Genomic DNA, 7,542 nt, shown 5'->3' with positions numbered 1-7,542 from the left:
CGTTTCAAAACTGGCAGTCTTGAAGGTTAGGCAACATATGGGTCAAACCAACACACATTTGTTTCTTTCTTTGCGGTGTAAGGTGCAGATACGACACTTGTTTCTGCAAGTGAGGTAATATACTGACATGTTCTAGACTACTAGTCCTTAGAAAATGTATCAGTGAAACAACAGGCCTCTGAAATTTCTCAGTTTACTGTTTACCCTCTTGCAATCACGAAATTTAGTAAGTCACCTAGAGTGCTTGCTACTTCTTGCCAACCAAGTCCAATGACCTTTGTATCATGAATATAGTGAACCACGTCTGTACGCTATGAAGATTATCAAATTTCCTCCAGATTATATAATGAGAAGTAGAACAGTTCACATAAGGCAAGAGAATGGAGGTATATTGCTGTTCTGCCAGGTGAAGACAATTTCTGGTTATCTTTAATACTAGGGATGTAGAGAAAAGCATTTTCTAGGTAAGTATTAGTAACTGTATACTTGGTGCAGAAGTCCCTATTTTTTTTCAGTAAAGATACCACATTCGAATTTTACAGCTGTGAATTAAAGCATGACCTGGTTTTGTCTAAAAGAATCTAAGTCATTTTCTGTGAACCAAGTTTTGTGCTGACTAAAATGTGTAAGTTAAATAGGAATGTAGTAATCAAGAAGACTTTTGCTTCTATCAAGACTGGTGAAAATAATAATTTGCCATTCTTCTGGAGATACCATATATCTTTTGGTTTATGACCTTGAGGTGGGGCATTTTTAGAGGCTTCTTACCTTTAAAGGTCATAGTTTAGGTAACATTTGTGCAGGTATTTTCAATTACTTAGTATATCTATTCTTATCATATAGTCAGGACCTGGAAAACAAACAAAACAAAACAATGGATGGCTCCTCAGTCCCATGGAGACACTATGAGAAAGAACTTTGCTGAGATGGGTAGATAGATGGAACAATATATTTATATTGTAGGAATGTAACTTAATATCAGGAAAAGCATAAATTCAAAAGACAAAAAGATACAGAAGGACACATAGATATTTTAGTGGTTGGATTTCCAGTAGATTATATCTTTCTTGGTCAGCACTACTTTTAAAGAAAAGCCCAGCTTTCCTAGATGAACAATGACTTAAAAAAAAAAAAAAAAGACTGCTTGGTACCACTGGGAACATATATGACAATATTTTGGGATCAAAGAAATTCCTATCTTTACTCTGAAACCTTTCACTCCAAATCAGTCTGTAGAAATCTGTGATTCTGTTCCTATTATGATAATATTAGGCTCAACAAACCTTTTCCATGTTAAAATAATAGGCTTCTTGGGAAGAGAATGATTACCCACTCCTTGTAGAAAAAATAATAATTATACTTTTCTTGAGAGAATATTTTTATTGAGTAGGAGAAAGAAAGCAGAAACAAAGAAGGAATATATTTCTAATATTGGGTGACCAATAAGTAAGGAAAGACTGAAGACATAATGATAAAATTTACAATCTATGGCAAATTGTAAAAAACATTGACCAAAAATATTTTGAAACTCCACCCATCAAAACATGAAGCCCATTCAAACCCTTGGGTCTGGGCCTCGTCATTGACTTACTTAAAATAGGCGCAAATATGTTAGAAGCAAAGGTTTGTGAATTTGAGGCTTGCTCTAGTTGCTGGGAACCTTCCTACCTCCATGAGAACGAACCTGGGCTAGACCGGTGAATTCTGAAAGATACACGGCCCTGCCTCAGAAAATACCAAGCCAACTGCTAGACAGGTGAACAAGACCTAGACCAACTACTGCCCACAACCAGACATGTTCATGAGGCAATTCTAAGTCATCCAACTTCAGGTAGTTTGGTTCAGCCCAGAAGAAACACCTAGTCAATCCAAAACCCCATGAAAAGACTGGCCCAGCCTCCCAGCCTACACCTTTCTCCCTTGCTGGATGCTTCCTGCCCTTTAACACCAGACTCCAAGTTCCTCAGTTTTGGGACTCGGACTGGCTCTCCTTGGTCCTCAGCTTGCAAACGGCCTTGTGATCGTGACAGTACCTAGTTTTAGCGAGAGGAGTCTCAGAGCTGTCAAAGAAAACATTGGGGAGAGTGACTCACAGTCATCATGGTGGACGGGAGGCAGGACTACATTGTAGTTCTGACTCAGACGGACAGAGCAGTGAGCGCAGGCTCACGTCGTGAATTTCTACTCCAGAATGACTGCAGGAATAAATCAGGAAACCTGAGAGGACCCAGAGACCCCCTGAAGGAAGCAGATTGCTCCTGCAGGACCCGGGAGGCACCTCAAATACTGTGCTGATATCCATGGCTGAGAGATCCACAGGTGGTTCACATCACAGGGCTCTACGCAGACAATGCCCAGTACCAGCTAGGAGCCTGGAAGACTTGCTGGGTGGCCAGATCTAGAAAAGAGATAACAGCCACTACAGCTGGGCTCTCAGGAAACTACATCCAAAACCCCACGAAAAACAATGAATGTTTTAAATTTTAGGTCTTGGAGTGATTTGCTATACACCAAAAGCTAACTGATAAATGAAAGTCACATTTTGATTAGCAATTTTTAAAATGTTTCTCCTTGAAAAAAAGAAGTAGTCATTTGCCATGTTTAAATATTAGGAGGGACAAAAAATTGGAGGATGAGAAGATTTACTAAAGATGCCACACCTCTGACTCCTGCCCTTATTTTACTCTGATTTGCCACCTTCTTGCCATTTCTCACTCTTCCCATGAGATTCCAATTTGGTATTAGATCTGTTGTTGGCAGAGTCCATCATACTTGTTATGAATGAAAAGTCTCCTTGCCAGAGACACATCAGGGTCATTTGTCAACTTTTACCACAGGACCTTCATTCTTGTTTAAATTTCAAATTTTTTAGGTTGAGGTCATATTTTAAACTGTTTTCTGTCACTTTTGCTTTTCATGAGCAGGAATTTCAGGTTCATTCTCAAGAAACGATTTTGATAGAGAAAACATGAGACAGATGAATGCATGAAGGTAGGGAGTGGCAGTCATACTGATGAGAAATAAGAAATGGTGTTGGGGAAGGGAGAGAACTCTAAAATAAAATCCAAGTCTTAATTTCACTAACAGTCGACTGATCATATGTGCATGTCACAACATACTGTCAACATCTTCTATAATTGAGTCATTTATAAAACTTTTATGATATCCAATATCTATCTGTCTCTCCAGTCTAAGACAAAATAGCCTCAGAATAATTTTTCCAGGACCTGAATATAATGGTCCCAGATTCGAATTTTATTTACTAAACACTAAATGCAAAATGTTCAAGTATGCACTCAGCTGACAGAAAAAAAAAATGGACTTCTCGTAGCTAACTGAGGTGTGTTAAGACAGAAGCAGGCAGCCATGGCTGGGTGAGGGAGTGGTCACATACCCTGTGTTCTCATAAAGATGTTGCAAAAGTATCACAGGACCTCCCTTTGTACAATCAACCAAACCAGTTACTGTTGTCAGTGGGTGGTAAATCCCTGCCCACAGTGGCCCTTTGAAAGAAACATCTGACAGAGACTTCTGGTTTTAGGCTTGGAAACCAATCAATCAGAGCTCACTTGCCCCAGCCAACAGGGCCCAGCTGCACTGATCAGAACTAAGCAAGTTTGAATCCTTCATTTGCAAAAACAGATGTGATTCGAACCTGGGCAAAAACTTTTGCTGTAAAACCCAAACCTTCTCTTGGTTCTCTGTAATTCACCTTCATTTTACACTAGACACTGCATCTCCTCAATTTGCAAACTGTTTCACAAGAATAAAGTCTTTAATCCAAATTCCCTTTCAGAGAATTTTTATTCACAAAACAATCATTTTATATATATATGTGTGTGTGTGTATATATCTGCAAATATATATTTATAATACTTGTGTATATATTTTATATATACATAAAATATATAACATACCTGTGTTTTATACTCCAGTGCATGCTGTGGGATTATAGTTTTCTCCCCTTTGCTCTCCTCCACACGTTTTTGGTTTTTTGTTTTTTTGTTTTTTTTTGGAGACAGAGTTTTGCTGTTGTTGCCCAGGCTGGAGTGCAATGATATGATCTCGGCTCACTGCAACCTCTGCCTCCCGGGTTCAAGAGATCCTCCTGCCTCAGCCTCCCAAGTAGCTGGGATTACAGGTGCCTGCCACCATGCCCAGCTAATTTTTCGTATTTTTAGTAGAGACAGGGTTTTACTATGTTGGCCAGGCTGGTCTCAAACTCCTGACCTTAGGTGATCCACCCACCTCAGCCTCCCAAAGTGCTGGGATTACAGGCATGAGCCCACACTTTCATAATTATTAGAATTATACTTTCAGCAGTTAAAAAATAATAAAAATAAAAGTGGGGTATTAATGTGATGCACCTTTAATTGATAACATAGGAATAAAAGACAATTATCATCTTCAAATGGTGTTATTTCATTATAGCGATGAGTTCCATATGAGAATGATAGAGCCCTTTTTAAGGTTATATGAAAGATAGCTACCCAAACAATGCATCATTTACAAAATGCATTTGAGCTTGCCCTTTGTCTTGTCACAATTCAAGAAAATGAAGTACTTTTTGAAATTTAAAGGCAACAATACCGAAGCAGATAAAACAAGGTGATTTAGTATTTTCCAGGCACACAGCACCTTGTATCCCAAAGAGCTTTACAACATAATAATTTGCATTTCCATAATACTTTTTTTGTGAGATATTTCAAAGTCTATTGCATTAATATGAATTCAACTATGATGCATTCCCTTGAAGTAGGGATTTATTCTTCATATCCCTGTTTTACAGGCAAGCACCTTAGGTGCCTTGCTGAAAGGTACACTGCAACCCATAATTCAGTTAGGAAATTGATCCTAGAAATTCTAATTTTCTCTCCCTTGTTCCGGTATCTTGACAAAACTGTTTTCCAAATAGGGAAATATATTAGTCTGCAGCTAAATAGCAAAATAAAGACATGCTGTCTCATGTAATCTTATAAATATGCTTTAAAAGCCACCGGTACCCCCTGAGAGGCTTACCATCTGCTTCTCATGGTGGCAAAAAGGAAGTGAGGCTGAGTGTGGAAGAGAGGCTGAACTGCATTCAGCGGGCAGAGGTAGACTTGTGCACAGTCTACAACACCTGAAGTAGAATTTTCAGACTATCTTTGCAATGGAGAAACTAATATCACATGAATTCCAGGTGAAGAGTACCATAAACGGCAAAAAGAGAACAAAGTGTCAATATTCCTAAGCAACATATGGTCAAGAGATTTAGTATCGAGTGCTTACAACCTGTAATAGTCAACATCCAAGATGGCCCCCAATAAGACTTGCTTCCTGCCATCTATGCACCTGTGGTAGCTAGTCTATTTCATATTGAATCAGGACTAAATCATAAAAGGTATAGCAGCTTCCACCTTGGTCTCTTGAATTATTCTCTGGGAAGCCAGCCAACATGCCATAGAAACACACTCAAGCAGCCCTCTGGAGGGGCTGCATGAAGAGGAATTGAAACTTCCTGCTAACATCCAGCACCAACTTCCAGCTTTCTAGCAATGTGAGTGAGAATTATCTTGAAAGTGGATGCTGCAGCCTCAGCCAAGCCTTCAGATAACTGCAACCCCAGTCAACTACACCCTCACAAGAGAGGCCAAGCCAGAACTTCACAACCAAGCAGCTCCCAAAATCCTGAACCACAGAAACTGTGACAGATAAAAATTGATTATTATTGACTTAGCCACTAAGTTTTGGAGGGATTGGTTATATTGCAGTAGGAAATTAAAATATAATCAAACAATTGTTAGGTCTAAGGAAAGTACATAAGTAGTTAAATTAGTCAGTTCAGTTCAGTTCAATTCAACAATTATTTAATTGACATCTGCTTTCCAATAGGCATCAAGGAAGAGACACTACTAATAAGTAATGACCACACCCAAGCTAGAACAACAGTAGCTTTATTGCCTTAAAAAGGAAATTAAAGCAAATACTCTTTCAACAACTATGCAGCCTTCAAATGTGAAAAGATCTACATTATGAAATTGTATAAAATCTCTTACTTAACATTTTGCAATGACATTTTACGGCATTTTTGTGTTACAACTAAGTACTGTGCCATATCTGGCCTCTAACTCAATCTCGCTTGCTACCTTTCCAAACACTCAAGCCTTCAGTCTCTTGAGCATACCAAGCTCTTGATGGCCTGGAGCTTTAGCAGGTGTTTTCCTTCAGCCTTGTCTATGTCTGCCCCGACCCCTAACGTTGATCATGTCCTTGACATGATTAACTACTCAGGTGTCAGCTTAAATGACACTTTAAGAGTGTTTCTGGGCTGGGCGTAGTGGCTCATGTGTGTATTCTCAGCACTTTGGGAGGCCAAGGCAGGAGGATCACTTGAGCCCAGGAGTACAAGACCAGCCTGGGAAAGACGGCATGACCTTCTCTGTATTCTTTTTAAGTGTTTTGGGGGTACTTTTTGTAAACCTCTTCCCTCCTCACTGCATCACTGCACACACACATTTTTATCATCACAGGACTGTTTCCCTCTATCTGTTTCCCTCAAATCATTAATCCAGTTCGTAAGACAGGATCAGTGGCTGTTTTCATCACTCACTGATTTTATACATACGTTGGTTAGCACCATGCCTTCATATATTAGGTCCTTAATAAACATTTGTTGAATGAGTACTTTAAGAATTTAAAGTGTAAATAAACAACTACAACAATGAAGGGCGTGTTATATCATTTTAGGAAAGACTTCCTAAGAAAAGTGGCATTTAAGTGAGACTTGTTGATTAAGCATCAGAATGCTAACATTTGTGGTAGAAAATTCTTCCAAGAAAATCACCATACATGTGAGTCAGGATAGAGAAAAAGTATGTTTTTCGGTCTGTTGTGCTTGTTTTCTGTAGCCAGTTTTCATTTCTCTCAGGACAAACGCTCGAAGGTATGTAACTATATATACCAGCATTGCCTGGTCGAACTTGTATGGGTGAGAGACAACACCGCCACAGCTCAATACCAGCATTATGTGTTGAATCATTGCTATGATTAAAAATGAAATGAGGCAGTAATATTCTATTAGTGGTGATTCTGAGGTGAAGGTATAGGGATTGTGTGGAAGGTTTAACAGTATCATCTGCAGTACTTTTGTTTGCACTCTCCCTTTCCCATTCTGATATGTTGTAAATATTTGCGACAATTATACAAAGGCTGCAAAATTGAACACTGATGAGAACCTCTGGACATAGGCTGCTCTAAGCAGAACACCCAAGATTGGGATATAAATATGAAATAATGTCCAATTAAAGAACAGACTACAATAGAAATATATATTATAAAAAATTGAACTCTCAGCTGCTTTAGGAAGACAGATAGAATCACAGAAACTAAGAGTTTAAATTAGGAGAGTTTGTCACATTGACTTCAATCTAAAAACATGTCCTTTTTTGCAAAATATCAGGGAAAGCTCTAGCAGCTCTCTGTGCATGCAAAGTGTCAAGCTTAATTAAATACACACACACACACACACACACACACACACATACACACAATGAAACTACC

This window comes from Gorilla gorilla, chromosome 15, assembly GCF_029281585.2.
Source record: "Gorilla gorilla gorilla isolate KB3781 chromosome 15, NHGRI_mGorGor1-v2.1_pri, whole genome shotgun sequence".
Lineage (NCBI taxonomy): Eukaryota > Metazoa > Chordata > Mammalia > Primates > Hominidae > Gorilla > Gorilla gorilla.
The sequence above is the reverse complement of the archived record's forward strand: the minus strand, read 5'-3'. Positions refer to the sequence as shown.